Consider the following 18,347-nt stretch of genomic DNA (forward strand, 5'->3'; position numbering starts at 1 on the left):
AGCCGCTGCTGTGTACACCCAACACAGTCGCTGGTGTGTACACCCAACACAGCCGCTGGTGTGTACACCCAACACAGTCACTGGTGTGTACACCCAACACAGCCGCTGGTGTGTACACCCAACACAGCCGCTGGTGTGTACACCCAACACAGCCGCTGATGTGTACACCCAACACAGCCGCTGATGTGTACACCCAACACAGTCGCTGATGTGTATACCCAACACAGCCGCTGATGTGTACACCTAACACAGTCGCTGATGTGTACACCCAACACAGTCGCTGATGTGTACACCCAACACAGTCACTGGTGTGTACACCCAACACAGTCGCTGATGTGTACACCCAACACAGCCGCTGGTGTGTACACCCAACACAGCCGCTGCTCTGCACATTCATCACAGTCATAACTTTAATGATATGTTCATAATGTATGCTGTCCACATTTACGTAGCCATCATTCGGTTGGTCCATTCGTTTATAACCCTTACAAGAAAATGCATTTTTCTACCTCTTTCCTAACTGATTTCCCGCATACTTTCATATCACCTGGCTCTGGCTATTCTATCCTTACATCTCTCGAAGAACAACTTGCTATTGACATCAATTCGGCGTAAAAACTTCAAGGTTGTAATCAGGTCACCTCTGTTGTCCTTCCTTTCATGGTAGACAACTGTATGGCTTCTAACCTTTAACTCTACTCTCTTAATTCTGTTGCCATCTTTGTTGCCTCTCCCATGGACCTTCTGTGTTCGTTCTTCAGTGCGTTGACCAAACATAAGGAGTATGTTCTAGTTTTGTCCTCTAATGTAGGATGAGAATAGCTTGCTGAATATTGCCCTATCCAGATATTTGAATGCTATTCTAACATTTGCCAGGCTCAGTTCGTCGCCTGTATTGTTTTCTTAATGTGGGGTTCTGGCGACAGGTTAGGAGCAATGTCAACTCCCATGTCTCTCTCAAAAGCAGATTTCTGCAGCTTATTTCCTGCTATGTAATATTCATATCGAAGCCTTCTTCTGGTGTATCCCATCCACATTACGTCGCATCTATTCTGGCCTGAATTTTATCAGCCATGTAACAGATCGACTTTGGAGTTTGTCGAGGTCCCCTTGTAGGCTGTTGCAATCCTCTTCGGTTTTAGCTTCCCTCATGACTTTGGTATCATCAGCAAACATATTCAGGTAGAAGTTCAGCCCCTCTGGCGAGTCATTTTTGAAGATGAAGAAAAGTAGTGGCACACCAGTAGTGCCTCAGTGTATTTCGAGAAGGCTCCTCTGACATGTGTCATTTGTTCCCTTCTCTCTATCAAATCAGCATCATCTTTTATTCCTATCTGAGCATCCAGCTTTTTTTATGAACTTCCGATGTGGTAACAAAATGCTTTCTAGCGATTCAGATAAAGATAAGCCACCCAGTTTTCCCTTTTGTCTAAATCTGAGCTCACTCTCTCGTAGAAATCAAAGAGGATTGCCACCAAAGATCTCCTCTCTCTAAAACCTTACTGTCTCATGCTTGGATAGCTTCTCCTTTGCAAGAAGCCATTTGTATACTTTGTTATTATGTTTTCCAGAGCTTCAGAGACCCTGGTCATGGCCTACCTGAATATATCTGCATCCTTCTCGTCTCCTTTTTTAAAAATAGGTCTGGGTTTTGCCCTTTTGCCCTTTCCCATTCCCTAATCATTTTATCGTTCTCCTGCGACATCTTGACTGTTCTCAAAGGACATCTTGAACAATATTTCAAAGTGGTTTCACAAAGGGTGAACTCTTATCAAGGCCATGAACTCTGTATGGGTCAAAATCCTTCAGTATTTTCTTTGATGTCTTTTCAAGAGGTTCCAGTGTTCACCAGGACCTCCCTTCCATTCCATGGCACAGGCGTTGGGCTGTTACTATCATCCACTTTAAAACTCATCATGTCGTTCCTGGCATATCATTACACCATCCTTGACAGCTGTTGCCTGTAGGTCCCACAACCCGATTCTCTGTTCTTTATCTGACACTTTAATCCAGATGAATTCGTGAAAAAGTTTAGGATTATCTCATGTCTTGTCCACAATACTCTTTTCAAGGTTTCTTTGTTTCTTCCTTTCTCATCTGTTTATATTTCTCTCCCGCTCTCTTCAACCTTATACCTTACAAGTGTTGACTAGCTGGGGTGTCGTCTGTCACAGTCCATCCTCACTTTTTGACGTCATTTACCGAGGCACATCTTTTTTTTCTTCCTTCCTCGTAAGTTTCACTGAGCCATCCAACACCATGTCGTGGTTCCTGGCAACTTAACTCAATTTCCTGTGCGTGTTGACACAGAAGTTGTCGCGTTCGGTTTCGTTACCGCAATCGTGTCTCCACTTTGGGTCAGGGTGTTTCACCGCTGCTCTTGTCCTCATTTACCATATATCATCGAACTCTAGCTGCATGATATGATCACTTTTTTTCCCAGTTGGTGTATCATACATGACATTCTTAATAACTATGTGTGACGAGAAGACCCAGCGATGATGGTATATCCGTCCCTCTGATCACAATGTGGTCAGTGACAAGCTGGCATAGAGATTATCTCGTGTATACAGTTTCAGATCTGGTGTCCCCTTGACTCCCCCGTCACCACGAGACTCGAAATTATTTGAATGGAATCCACCACTATAAACACTTGACCATCACTGAGAAGTACATGTTTCACCGCATCATGAACCATCTCGATGGTTTCTTTAGTATCAAATAATTATGGTTTCATTAATTATTTCTTTTAGAAGATATTATATCATCCTTACCGCTATACACTTCTGCTCTATAGCTTCTCTTTGGATTAGATACTGAATGGGTCATCTACCAGTACTGCTTTACATTTAAGAATCTCTCCTCTCTCTTCTTTATTCCTCCTTGCAGTCATGTATTCCTCTGGACAGAATAAGTGTTCACACTTTCCCTAATTCGATCCTTGAATTCAAACTCTTCACCACGTACAACTGGTCCATCTGCATTTGTATATATTTACTTTCAGTTTCCTGTTTTCCCTCACTTAGCATTCGTGTCCACAGTGATGTACTGGCTGGGCTGTTTCGTCCTCTCGCCGCCACAATGTACCACGTATCTGTTGCTCTGCCTCAGTCTTCGTGCTCTGAGCGTGTTCTACAGCCTCGGACATCGCTCCTGCTCCTGCTCCTCCTCCTCCTTCCACAACACTGTTCTCAGTAGTGTTCTACTCAGCGCTATGGACATAGTTTCTTTAGCTCCACAGACTCTAGGACATCCAGAAAAGACCCAAGCGGCAACTGACACCCCTGCCGTGCTGGTCGGTGATGTATGCAAGCGGCACCCCTGCCGTGCTGGACGGTGATGTATGCAAGCGGCACCCCTGCCGTGCTGGTCGGTGATGTATGCAAGCGGTACCCCTGCCGTGCTGGACGGTGATGTATGCAAGCGGCACCCCTGCCGTGCTGGTCGGTGATGTATGCAAGCGGTACCCCTGCCGTGCTGGTCGGTGACGTATGCAAGCGGCACCCCTGCCGTGCTGGTCGGTGATGTAGGCAAGCGGCACCCCTGCCGTGCTGGTCGGTGATGTATACAAGCGGTACCCCTGCCGTGCTGGATGGTGATGTATGCAAGCGGCACCCCTGCCGTGCTGGATGGTGATGTATGCAAGCGGCACCCCTGCCGTGCTGGACGGTGATGTATGCAAGCGGCAACCCTGCCGTGCTGGACGGTGATGTATGCAAGCGGCACCCCTGCCGTGCTGGACGGTGATGTATGCAAGCGGTACCCCTGCCGTGCTGGACGGTGATGTATGCAAGCGGCAACCCTGCCGTGCTGGTCGGTGATGTATGCAAGCGGCACCCCTGCCGTGCTGGACGGTGATGTATGCAAGCGGCACCCCTGCCGTGCTGGACATATTTCGGTGGAACCCGTCACTCATGTGCCCAAGGATACTAACAAAGGTAAATGAGATGATGATTACAAACGTGTGAGGTGTGAGGTGGGCGGCCAGGCGTGAGGTGGGCGGTAGGTGTGAGGTGGGCGGTAGAGGTGAGGTGGGCGGCAGGTGTGAGGTTTGAGACAGGCAGGGAGGTGTGAGGTGAGCGAGAAGGTGTGAGATGTGAGGTGGGCGGGAGGTGGGAAGCGGGGGATGGTGGGAGGTGTGCTGTGTGTGTGACACTGTCGTAATCAGTCCGTGACCATAGGGTTACATCTCCCCCGCGTGACGCAGGCCATGCTCTCTCTCTCTCTCTCTCTCTCTCTCTCTCTCTCTCTCTCTCTCTCTCTCTCTCTCTCTCTCGTACCATGGTCGTCCACACCCGCCTCCGACACGAGAGCCCTCAGCAGTGTTCATCATCCATCGCTTGTCCCGGACACACGTGACACCTACTGACCCACCTGGGGTGAGGCGCAGTACACGATCCTTGTTCCTCAGTCCCTCAGGCAAGACAAGAGTGTTCCTCATTCCCTTATTCAAGAGACAATGTTATAACATTAAAGATTATCTAAACACACATATTGGCCCCACACATTACTATAATTTCTCGACTACTAGAATAGATTGTTTCCTTGGGCATAATAATAATAATTCTTTTCCATGATTACCATCTTTTCATACGAGTCTGTCTGGGGTCGCTAGATATCCCGTCTGTGGGTGAGGGAGACCAGAGGGAAGGTATGCAAGGCAAGACTCAGGTGTTCATCCGTCGGGGGAGAGAAGGTGTGCAAGGCAAGACTCAGGTGTTCATCCGTCGGGGGAGACCAGAGGGAAGGTATGCAAGGCAAGACTCAGGTGTTCATCCGTCGAGTTCGTACAGCCTAGCCAGGCTCGGTGGCCTCTCTCGACGGGGCCTCGCTCGCATAACTAGAGACGTCGCGCCCCACACTCTCGTCTTGAGCGAGATGGAAAGCTACCGGAGACGTTAATGATAAAAAGAAAACTCCATCTGAGAGGGTCTGGTGCTCACAGAGTTTGGTGTTCGACTGAATGGAACCGAAAATCTAGGACAAGTACTTAAAAAGCTGTGATGATCTCGTATAAATGAACACCCAAGACCAGGACAAAGCGTACAGTGGCCCAGTTTCTTTGTGGTACACAACACAGGGTGAAACAGGGAAGATGTGGGGAGGGGAAGAGGAGGAGGAGGGGAGGGGAAGAGACAAGCGAAGGGGGAGGAGGGGGGGAAGAGGAGGGGAAAGGGGAGGGGACAAGCGAAGAATGGGGGAGAGGGGGAGCACGTGAAAGCTGAGGCTCTAGTCCAACTTCTCCAAGAGTCCGACTCTGGTACGTTTAATCCCACAACCTCCTTATCTTTGTTGCTTTCATGTGAGGGTTTTTTGCCTTATGGTACATGACGACTGTAACATGATGTTCCTCACCATTTGCCTCACACCGTGCACGTTACTACTACTACACCAGATGCTGAAGATGACTCACTCACTCAAACATTTTCACCATTCTATGTTGACTTGTCAAAGATTACTAGCAGATTCAGACCTCTTTAGACCTCGTCTGCTCATTCCTGTGGAGAACGGTGGAATGGTACTTTTCAGTGGTACAACCACTCATTCCCACCACTTTTTTTCCTCTTCATACCTAATATGTTGCCGGCAACACCATCCCGCTCAACAGCAACATATTTTCCCGAGAATATATCACCCCAGCGACCATGAATTTCTTCTATCTTGCTAAAGAAGTGGATGAATTATTATTGGCCACTGCTGCGTTAATAGGGGTTAGTCATCGTGCGTCAGGCAACTTTATATAGTATAGACTTCACCACCCACGTGAACCCCATGCTCCAGGCTGCTACCTCACCACCCATGTGAACCCCATGCTCCAGGCTGCTACTCCACCACCCATGTGAACCCCATGCACCAGGGCTGTTACCTCACCACCCATGTGAACCCCATGCTCCAGGCTGCTACTCCACCACCCATGTGAACCCCATGCACCAGGGTGTTACCTCACCACCCATGTGAACCCCATGCTCCAGGCTGCTACCTCACCACCCATGTGAACCCCATGCACCAGGCTGCTACCTCACCACCCATGTGAACCCCATGCTCCAGGCTGCTACCTCACCACCCATGTGAACCCCATGCTCCAGGCTGCTACCTCACCACCCATGTGAACCCCATGCACCAGGCTGCTACCTCACCACCCATGTGAACCCCATGCACCAGGCTGCTACCTCACCACCCATGTGAACCCCATGCACCAGGCTGCTACCTCACCACCCATGTGAACCCCATGCTCCAGGCTGCTACCTCACCACCCATGTGAACCCCATGCACCAGGCTGTTACCTCACCACCCATGTGAACCCCATGCATGTGGTTGTTACCCAGAATGTGCTGGCAATGATGGCTTGGTCTGGGCGCATGTGGTACTTGGGTACCGCATCTTTTTAATGATAATATGTGTAAACAAGTCTTGATGACGTGATGGTGGATGGGTCTACCAGGAGAGGGAAGGGTGACCGACCTTGGCTGCTGCTGGAGGGTGGTGGTGGCAGTGGTTGGCAGTGGTTGGCAGTGGTTACCTGAAGTACCTCCCCCACACAGGTACTGGCACTGTGCCTGTCCCAACTGCCACCACCTCCTCCCACCACAATGGTGTAGGCCTCCTCACCCTCAGGTCAGCCATATGTTACACCACATTTCTGTCTCTTTATTTCTTATTCTTTTTCTATTTCTCTCAACGGAATGTCTTCCTGTGGCTCAGGTTCCAGCGTGTGTCTTGCTGCCAACCACCAGGCTCACTTCTCCAGGAATGAGCGTACGTTTCATGCTGATCAGCGTGCTATACTACCAATGCTGATCAGCATGCTCTACTACCAATGCTGATCAGCATGCTATACTACCAATGCTGATCAGCATGCTATACTACCAATGCTGATCAGCATGCTATACTACCAATGCTGATCAGCATGCTATACTACCAATGCTGATCAACATGCTCTACTACCAATGCTGATCAGCATGCTATACTACCAATGCTGATCAGCCATTTTCAAAACAAATGTAGTGATGTCTCAGCATAACTTCGGGTGATTCTCATGGGCGCCTTTTATCGAGGCCAGGTCTTGAATGAGAAATGTAGGTCAAAGAAAGACTGTATAAGTCTATATCAAAATGAAAAAGAAGACAGCACATGAGAGAGAGTATAAGGGAAGATATGAAACCGAACCTAATAGGGTCTGCATTCCTGACGTGTAAGATGGTTCCGCTGTCAAGAGAAATGCCTGACATGCAGAATAAATGGCTACGGAACAAGTACGCATGCGTACGAGCTGCGCATGAAGGATGTGCGCTGCCCAGCATGTCATAATTTGGCAAGGGCAGAAGGGTGACGTCGGCCGCCACACTGTGTGGTGGTCCACAACAGATGCCAGTAACTCTTACTATTGTATGTTCAGTACGATATAGTTTCCTATCCCGTCTTTGTTTCCATGTTGTCTAATCTCAGTTTTTTTTTTTTAATTAATTACATTTTAAGCAGATTGAACTGTTTTCTCAGGGTGATTTTTCTGTGAGAAAGAATTTTGTTTTGAGACCTTGAAACATCCAGGAAGCAAGTGCCTCCATACTCTCTTGTATTACATTTGTCAACAATCCTTCTTCTCTCTTCTATGCTTCCATGTTGTCTAATCTTTTAGTTTTAAGCCAAATATCATTACAGTTTAAGTCATCAGGCATGGAAGGAGAATGTAAGGGGCGGGGGGGGGGGGACCATATATTCTCAAATGCTCAGACATTTCGCACTAGATCATGTTGACAACGTGAGAAGTTACGGCGGCGGAGTCATTCTATTTTTGCAGTGGTCAGCAACTTAGCATGACACTAGGCATCACTTCAACATCCCTCAGATAGGTCAGTGGCAGTTCCTAAGGCGGCTGTTGTCTACAAACTTATTTTCCACCAAATGTTTCTCCTAGTTCTTTCTCTGGTCGTCTTGAGCAATCTGTGGGGACTCTGCACTATTATTTGAATGTTGTTTATGTTGTTGTGGCAGCGTCTCTTTTAACAACTTTTCCGAAGCCTAGTCCCTCAGGGTTTCTTACGTATCTTGAAAGATGAACAATTCTCACTTGGAAAGAAAACTCTCCTTTGGTTTTGGTTGTTACCTTTCCCTTCCTCAACTGTGTGTTATTGTAATCTCTTCGTCGGAAGCTAAATGCTCGTCTTTACAGTAAAGTTGGCAGCCTAGACCTCGTAACACTCATGAAATTTAGTCTTTATTACAGCACAAGTGATGCACATCTCTTCCTGCCTGTGACAGAATTTCCTTATGTCCAAATTCTTGGCATGTGAAGCAGCGTTTTGGAGATGGTATGTCATGATGGCCGTCTGTCGCCTACCATACTGCCATGATCCCATTAAGGAAATACCTCTCTGGCGGTGTTGGCACCAGGGCATCCAGCCATACGCTGCACCTCTGTTATTGTTTTCCTGGCAAGTTTTACCCCTTGTGTCTCATCGGAGTAATTTTCTATTGACGACAACTCCTTTTGCGCCATTCAGGTGGGGGTTGGCAGATACCTCAATATGTACCCCAGCCAAGCGCTTTCAGATCTATTTTATGCTTGAGACCCATTTCCTTGCAGAGTCAGCAGCAAGATATCTCTTGTCAGTCTAAGCTTCCTTTCCTGTCCAAAGTTCGAGGTGAGTCCTCTGGAATCCTGCGAGGGGTGGATTCCTCCACAGAATGCTCTACGGCTTCATATCATTATCATTTCGACTCTTTGAGGAAGACAGAGCTAGAGAGTTATAATTGCGATAGCGCATGTTCGATCCTCATTCGGGGACCCTGGGCGTCACAGTCGTGGCCTTTCCAGGAGAAACTGGTCGCTGGAGAGACGCTACAGTTTAGTAAGACTAAAAATAACTTTAACTAGAACGACTAACCTTTCAGAGGACCGGTCATCCTTTATCTTACTCATTGCTAACACAAGAGAACCAATCCTTCATAATCAACTGAAACAAAGCTATAGCAAAACTAACTGTTTTGATCATCAAAAGGAATGTAACGGTATCTCGTATGATATGGTGGAGGGCGAACCATGGAGATCGTACGGAATTGAATACCTTTGGTTGCCACTCCAGGATACTCAAGCAACCTCCAGCGATTCTGCCGTCATTATAGAAATAACTAAATCCTTCTCGAGTGGTGCGACAACCACCACAGTTCCAGAGTTACCTTCCATATTAAGGGAAATCCAAGATGACTTCTATCCCTTATTTCAGACCAATGAAGAAACATCCTCGCTACTGACTTGAAATGCTCTGTTTTTCGTCCAGGGAAGTTACAAGGAGACAAACACATTCCCACTGCAGGAGTAAAACACATGGTACACATATACACGGCTCAGATGGCGGGGCAACACGATAGCATAACTCTCTCCCCGTAACACACAAGTGGTAAACACACACACACACCAACACCGACAGACTGTAGACCTGTTCCTCTCTCCCCCAAACATTCACTTTTACCTTCTTCACCTCATCCATTAACAAACTAAATACTCATGGGGACATCTCTCACTCCTAACGCGCGTACTCCTTTACCACTGGCACACACCACGCCTTACCTTCTTGGTAAAAATATCTCACTGCTTTTAGTAGCTTTCCACCCATACCATATGTTTGTAAGACCTTCTACAAGGCATCTCTGTCAATCTCGTCGCGTGCTATTCCTAGATCCATAAATGCCATAAACAAATCCTTTTGTTTCTCTATACGATTTTTCACTCGCATTCTTCAAGCACGTGATCACCACACCCTCTACCACTCCTGGCACCACATTGTTCCCTCCCCCTAGTCTGATGATCACCCCGTGCATGTCACAACCCTCCTAATCACCCACCACTTTCGTAAGCAACTACTCACGCACACTAAATAAACTTATACCCCTGGAGTTATTATCATTATTATTATCATTATTATTATTATTATTATAATTATTATCATTAGTAGTAGTGTTGAACAAACTTTGGTCCATCTTACCCACCATGCGTTTGGCCGCTGCTGTAGCGACAGTTTGAAAGCCACTTATTTACATGTGAACCAGATGTCACCGTAGTCCTGGGCGACCCAGCCCTTCCGAGAACGAATACGACGTTGACTCCAACAAACATTACGTCATGACTTTGTTGTGCATTGACAGTCAAGTAAAGCGTAGTTGTGGCATTGTGACCTAATCTTAAACGATGATTAAAGCAAACTATTTCTGAGCGTGGATATAGTGTAACTTTACATTTCCAGCTGTTTTAACTCAGCTGCCCAGCCATTGTTTACATTTGCAGGGGTAGATTGTTGATGCCAACACTGAGCGCCGCGCTGCCAGACCTAAAAGTAACGTTCTCCCTGCCAGAAACAATTGGTTTGTTGTCCACTTACAGCCAGAGAACATCATCAGTAGAATTGAAGTAATGAATACATAAGAATGATACCATGGATTACATCTGTAAGGATGTGTGAAGCCTGTTTACCAGCTCGACGTACTTGTTCCGTTTCACGTACCGTTCATCCGTGTCTTACACAATCTGGTAGCGTTTCCGTACCATGTGTCCAGGAGGATGGTGCACAACACCTTGTGTTTTCAAAACCATTTGGAAAAGAAAGTATGCCTGCACACACGTCGCCACGCCTTACTATTTAGTGCAGTCGCTTCCGTCAGCCACAATAGGCAGGTGAAAGTGGGAGGAGGGTGGCGGACCGATGGAACAACAGGACGACAATAATAATAATAATAATAATAATATTTATTCTTAATATATGATCGCCTTTCCCAACCCAGCGAAGTAGTCAGAAACAAAAGAGCAACGGCCTCACCTCCAGTCTGTACTTGCCACGTATAATAAACAGTGACGAGTACATACCAGCCACAGTCATGGCCCACAAACGACTCTGTGGTATACCTTGGTCACTTCCTGCACACTGGTCCAGGCCATGAACAGCAAGTTTCCCCGCTCCTACCCTCCCATGTGCTACTTTGTTCCAATTGTTCTTAGTCAAGGCACGCCTCTCGCTCCCTACAGTATATAAGCCCCGATACCTCAGATCAGCACACGCCTTTTGTTTTCCACAATATTCAGGCCCCGATACCCCACGTCATCTTTCTCTATAGTGCTCCATCTCCAACTCAGTGTCCGTCTCTTGCGCTTTCGACACGTTCATCCTCTACGTCGGCCCCTCTTCACTCATCCTCTCTAAACGCCAGAACCATTTCAGCACACCTTAGTTGACCCTCTCAGTAAGGCATAGCTCACCACACCTCTCTCTGACAATATCAACTCCCTCATCCCGCCTCTCGCCCTCAGGTGTCATTACTTCTACAATCACTCTCTCCCTTTCCTTCGCATTCAAGACCCGAGGCAACCAGAGAACACTGTTGGGACTACTGCCCCTTCAAACATGTCCTTACAGCCACTGACCTTCCCTTTCACACGCTCATAACGCGCTAAGACCTTAACCTCCATGGGTGTGACCGGATGCACTGTATCTTCAATGTCAGCCAAATTTCTTTTGTGCTTTGGTCATATCTTACAAGACTTAGGTGTCACATTCGAAATTACTCGTTCTCAAACTTCAGTCGTTATGTCCTAGGCAGAAGAACCCAGCAGTTTAGTGAGTACCCTGTACACAGCTGTACTGTCTTCGTAGTCGTTAAAGATGCATCTGGTGTTGGTAACCGAGACATCATACATGAACACCTAACCTCCCTTGGAGCCATTTGGAAGCTCCTCATCTGGATACAAGTCTCCCTCTGTAAGAGACGATCTGGAGCTTTGTTTAGGGGAGCAACGTGTGACACCAGATACTTTGATCTTAGTACTTCACAGGGCGGAATACCCAGCCCTCTCTTTCACGTTACGATCCTTAAACTGACGTAATGTCCGACGACCACAGACGAGGAAGCAGTTATCAGTTATGCAGATGATGTCTCTCTTGGAAGCACACCTGCTGTAACACTTCCTCACACAGTTTGCTGAGTCCTCACTACGGTGAGGACATGTCATCTCGACGTGTAAGCCTCAGATGCTCACAAACAGTGAAAAGATTAACACTGTATGTAACCTCTTCTAAAGCCACAATGATGGAGGTGAAGTGTTACAGTTGAAGGCAGTTTAGGTGTGGCGCCAGATCCCATGTGTGTTAATAACCTGAAATAACACCTGCGACACTACCGTATATATCTCAAAGCTCTTGTACCTTAAAAGGCTGTGGAGTTATAATAACCACTGTTGTTATGACATTCTATAACCTGTACATCAGATCTGTGATCGATTGCCATGCCATACACCTCTCGGATCTTAACTTGGGTGGCGCTAGCTTTCTCACACCTGCAGATCCTGCCTACATTCAAACTGAACTCAGGAAGACCACTAAAACTTAGATGTACCAAGTTCAGGTATTCAAAAAGGATCTGTTGAATCCTCAATAGCATGCGAGCATGAATTAAGAAACCATGAACACCTTGTTAGATGACTTGTCCCTAACTCGAGACCTAGTGTTTGCTAAAGTTTTCTTACATGATACTGGAAGGGCCGGCTATCGACTCTGTCTCCAGACAGGGAGGCTAGTGGACTCCGTCTTCAGACAGAGGAGCAAGTGTGTCGCAAGCAAGAGAGGAGGTGGTTGTATCCACTAGCGGAGAACACAAACACGAAGTGAGTTGGTGGAGATCCACAAGGCACTGGGGTACCTAATCAACGACTCGTATCATGGCCTCCTCATCTGTGATTCCAGAGCAGCTCTCAGCTTTCTATACCGTTTTAAGCCAATTTGTAACGTTACTGTCCACCGCATACAAATCTTACTGAGCATTCTTCAGAGACAGAGAACTTGAGATTTGGTTCCCTTGGTTTTCCTCTCCTCCGAAGTCAAATCAGCACCTCAATAATACAAGTAGAGTCGCACCAATTGGTGACAACTTCGTACTCTGTACTCAGAGATGCTCAGAGAGACTAGGCAGCTCTAAGCATCACATACAATGACATGTAGTTACTGTAGCCCGATACACTGCTGTCGTAAGCACCAGACCAGAACTAGAGACACAGTGTCAGTGTAGCAGTCAGGGTTAGGGTCGGGTTACAAATATATCTGGCAGGCAGAACGTGATCCGAGTGTAGATACAACTCGGTGTAAGTTATTGTGGAGTATCACATACGTACACACACACACACACACACACACACACACACACACACACTGTAGCAATACATAAGAGAGAGAGCCTTCCTATCATCGATTTTAGGCCTCCAGGTCTCACGATTTGTGAGTTCTATAAATACTTCATTAACGCTAACATCTCCAGCCCTGCAAAGTTCGTGAACGTCACAACATTAACCACTGTGTTACAGGCACCGTCTTATCATCTATGTAAATGTCCGCTAACCCAGAACTGGTTACTTTATACCCTTGGTAATGTCTTAACGAAGTCGCTCCCATACAATGGCCATGGCCCCGGGAGATCTATACATGCTCGTTCATTGTTGGGAAGGCAGATGTGGCAGGCCTTCTGCCTAACGTTATGGTCGGAAATGTTCACTTGCTGATCTCTGACCAGAGAAGTGAGAGTAGGTCACATTAGGTTACTGTGGGTTGTTCAATGCCTATGATTCCAGTGGTCATGTATAGCGCTGTGAATCCCCTTTCATCATCCAACACTTGGCTCATGACACAGGCAATGGAGACACATCGGAGGACCCTGAACTCACACCATCGTAAACCAATTCATATATTACTCAACTCTGTGTACACGAGCGCTTACTCATCCTATACTATGCTTATACCTACGTCCTGAATATATGGGGCCACCTCAGCATACCACTGTAACTTGTATTATCATCACGTAAGTCTGCATGAGACAATTAGCTCGTCTGTCGGCTGTCCATCAAATGGAGTACAGAGCATAATGCGTGGCTGTATGTGCCCTGTGGCTCCCCTCACTCCCCATGCCTTGGGTAGGATGTTGGACCGGGTTAACGAGCAGGGAGGTTATGGACCGGGTTAACGAGCAGGGAGGTTATGGACCGGGTTAACGAGCAAGGAGGTGATGGACCGGGTTAACGAGCAGGAAGGTTATGGACCGGGTTAACGAGCAGGGAGGTGATGGACTGGAGTGGCAAGCAGGGAGGGTGATGGACCGGGGAGACTGGCGCGAAGGATGGTGGACCAGGATGTCGGTCGGGGAGGATGGTGGACCAGGGTGTCGGTCGGGGAGGATGGTGGAGCAGGGTGTCGGTCGGGGAGGATGGTGGACCAGGGTGTCAGGCGGGGAGGATGGTGGACCAGGATGTCGGTCGGGGAGGATGGTGGAGCAGGGTGTCGGTCGGGGAGGATGGTGGACCAGGGTGTCGGTCGGGGAGGATGGTGGACCAGGATGTGGGTCGGGGAGGATGGTGGAGCAGGGTGTCGGTCGGGGAGGATGGTGGACCAGGATGTGGGTCGGGGAGGATGGTGGAGTAGGAGTGGCTGGCAAGGCTGGACACGAGGAAGGCAGGAGACGCTTCGGTTCGGATCATCAAGTCGCCGTCGCTCACCCCAGCTCGAACACCTCGCCAACACGACATAGCTGTTCAACCCTCTCTCTCTCTCATATATATATATATATATATATATATATATATATATATATATATATATATATATATATATATATATATATATATATTGTTAAGAAGACGTGTGTGTTGTTATCTATTTCTTATCAGGGCGAGGAGTGATGCCAGAGGCTGGCTCGGAGTTTCTGTCCACCCAGCATTTTACGAGAGTGTAACTAGCCGAGACTCTGGGACCCTCTAACCAATGAGAATTTCTCCTATATTTCTATAGCCAATCGAAATGTAAGGTTGTATAGCAGCAAGGGTGATCGCTTGTCTTCTTGTACCCACAACACCCGCTGAGACTTGATTCCTCTCTTCTAGCCCAGCGAGGTGGCTGGTGTCCCCTGCTGTAGCCTGTAAACCCGTAACCCTGTAACCCTGTAAGCCCTGCTGTGTTATAAGCCCGTTACCCGAGTGCTGTGCTATAAAGCCGTTACTGCTATAAGCCCGTTACCCGATTGTTGTGCTATAAGTGTTTACTGTGTTACATCAGGTTTAGATAAGTGTAACGATGAAGTTATTTGTGTCACGTCAAGCGTAACTGTCACAAGAAAGAGATCTCCTGGCTTGAAATCTTATGTTCAGTGTTAACGTAATGTTTCATGCTTGATTTATGTACCTATCTTTGTACACTTGAATTCTTTCATTATAAGTAGATTTAATGTAATGCTGGTCTTTAATTCAATCCCATAACTTTATCATTGTGTCATCCTGAGTTGAGAAACAACAAATCTATAACGCCCTTGCAAGACAAGGGTCAGTAGTATTTGTAACAGATATGTTACTGGCGACCTGGCCTGAATAAGTATTGAGTTCGTGACAATATATACATATATATATATATATATATATATATATATATATATATATATATATATATATATATATATATATATATATATATATATCCGCTAAGATAAAGAGCCAGTATGCCAGCATGAAGGAGACAACGTCTCTTCCTTGAACATTAATTGTGAGACGTACGTCAGCCGTGGGCACAGCGGCTCCTTCATCAGGAACACGACTACCAAAACAGGCACGGTTGCCACAGGCCCCAGTCAAGGTCACCCGGGGAACCTACTGGCCATCAACACTGCTGGGGAACCTGCTGGCCATCAACACTGCTGGGGAACCTACTGGCCATCATCACTGCTGGGGAACCTACTGGCCATCATCACTGCTGGGGAACCTGATGGCCATCAACACTGCTGGGGAACCTGCTGGCCATCAACACTGCTGGGGAACCTGGTGGCCATCAACACTGCTGGGGAACCTGCTGGCCATCAACACTGCTGGGGAACCTGCTGGCCATCAACACTGCTGGGGAACCTGCTGGCCATCAACACTGCTGGGGAACCTACTGGCCATCATCACTGCTGGGGAACCTGCTGGCCATCAACACTGCTGGGGAACCTGCTGGCCATCAACACTGCTGGGGAACCTACTGGCCATCATCACTGCTGGGGAACCTGCTGGCCATCAACACTGCTGGGGAACCTGCTGGCCATCAACACTGCTGGGGAACCTGCTGGCCATCAACACTGCTGGGGAACCTACTGGCCATCATCACTGCTGGGGAACCTGCTGGCCATCAACACTGCTGGGGAACCTGATGGCCATCAACACTGCTGGGGAACCTGATGGCCATCAACACTGCTGGGGAACCTACTGGCCATCATCACTGCTGGGGAACCTGCTGGCCATCAACACTGCTGGGGAACCTGCTGGCCATCAACACTGCTGGGGAACCTGCTGGCCATCAACACTGCTGGGGAACCTGCTGGCCATCAACACTGCTGGGGAACCTGCTGGCCATCAACACTGCTGGGGAAACTGATGGCCATCAACACTGCTGGGGAACCTACTGGCCATCATCACTGCTGGGGAACCTGCTGGCCATCAACACTGCTGGGGAACCTGCTGGCCATCAACACTGCTGGGGAACCTGCTGGCCATCATCACTGCTGGGGAACCTGCTGGCCATCAACACTGCTGGGGAACCTGCTGGCCATCAACACTGCTTGGGAACCTACTGGCCATCAACACTGCTGGGGAACCTGCTGGCCATCAACACTGCTGGGGAACCTACTGGCCATCATCACTGCTGGGGAACCTGCTGGCCATCAACACTGCTGGGGAACCTGATGGCCATCAACACTGCTGGGGAACCTGCTGGCCATCATCACTGCTGGGGAACCTGCTGGCCATCAACACTGCTGGGGAACCTGCTGGCCATCAACACTGCTTGGGAACCTACTGGCCATCAACACTGCTGGGGAACCTGCTGGCCATCAACACTGCTGGGGAACCTGCTGGCCATCATCACTGCTGGGGAACCTGCTGGCCATCAACACTGCTGGGGAACCTGATGGCCATCAACACTGCTGGGGAACCTGCTGGACTGGCCATCAACACTGCTGGGGAACCTGCTGGCCTGGCCATCAACACTGCTGGGGAACCTGCTGGCCATCAACACTGCTGGGGAACCTGCTGGCCATCAACACTGCTGGGGAACCTGCTGGCCATCAACACTGCTGGGGAACCTGGTGGCCATCAACACTGCTGGGGAACCTGGCCTGGCCATCAACACTGCTGGGGAACCTACTGGCCTGGCCATCAACACTGCTGGGGAACCTGCTGGCCATCAACACTGCTGGGGAACCTGCTGGCCATCAACACTGCTGGGGAACCTACTGGCCATCAACACTGCTGGGGAACCTACTGGCCATCAACACTGCTGGGGAACCTGCTGGCCATCAACACTGCTGGGGAACCTGCTGGCCATCAACACTGCTGGGGAACCTGCTGGCCATCAACACTGCTGGGGAACCTGCTGGCCATCAACACTGCTGGGGAACCTGCTGGCCATCAACACTGCTGGGGAACCTGCTGGCCATCAACACTGCTGGGGAACCTACTGGCCATCAACACTGCTGGGGAACCTGTGGCCATCAACACTGCTGGGGAACCTGCTGGCCATCAACACTGCTGGGGAACCTGCTGGCCATCAACACTGCTGGGGAACCTGCTGGCCATCAACACTGCTGGGGAACCTGGTGGCCATCAACACTGCTGGGGAACCTGCTGGCCTGGCCATCAACACTGCTGGGGAACCTGCTGGCCTGGCCATCAACACTGCTGGGGAACCTGCTGGCCATCAACACTGCTGGGGAACCTGCTGGCCATCAACACTGCTGGGGAACCTGCTGGCCATCAACACTGCTGGGGAACCTGCTGGCCTGGCCATCAACACTGCTGGGGAACCTGGTGGCCATCAACACTGCTGGGGAACCTGCTGGCCTGGCCATCAACACTGCTGGGGAACCTGGTGGCCATCAACACTGCTGGGGAACCTGCTGGCCTGGCCATCAACACTGCTGGGGAACCTGGTGGCCATCAACACTGCTGGGGAACCTGGTGGCCATCGACACTGCTGGGGAACCTGCTGGCCTGGCCATCAACACTGCTGGGGAACCTGCTGGCCATCATCACTGCTGGGGAACCTACTGGCCTGGCCATCAACACTGCTGGGGAACCTGCTGGCCATCAACACTGCTGGGGAACCTGGTGGCCATCAACACTGCTGGGGAACCTGCTGGCCATCAACACTGCTGGGGAACCTGGTGGCCTGGCCATCAACACTGCTGGGGAACCTGGTGGCCTGGCCATCAACACTCCTGGGGAACCTGGTGGCCTGGCCATCAACACTCCTGGGGAACCTGCTGGCCATCAACACTGCTGGGGAACCTGGTGGCCATCG

At 49.0% G+C, this 18,347-nt stretch overlaps 1 long non-coding RNA gene across 1 annotated transcript in view; it reads right to left on the reverse strand.

The window, feature by feature from the left end:
* LOC139746754 (uncharacterized) overlaps nt 1–12,653 on the reverse strand; it is a 77,149-nt gene extending 64,496 nt beyond the window's left edge. Inside the window, exon 1 of the long non-coding RNA XR_011712220.1 lies at nt 12,512–12,653. This is a non-coding gene — a long non-coding RNA (uncharacterized lncRNA). The remainder of the gene's footprint in view (nt 1–12,511) is intronic.
* Nucleotides 12,654–18,347: the final 5,694 nt, after the last annotated feature.

This window comes from Panulirus ornatus, chromosome 66, assembly GCF_036320965.1.
Source record: "Panulirus ornatus isolate Po-2019 chromosome 66, ASM3632096v1, whole genome shotgun sequence".
NCBI classification, from domain to species: Eukaryota; Metazoa; Arthropoda; class Malacostraca; order Decapoda; family Palinuridae; genus Panulirus; species Panulirus ornatus.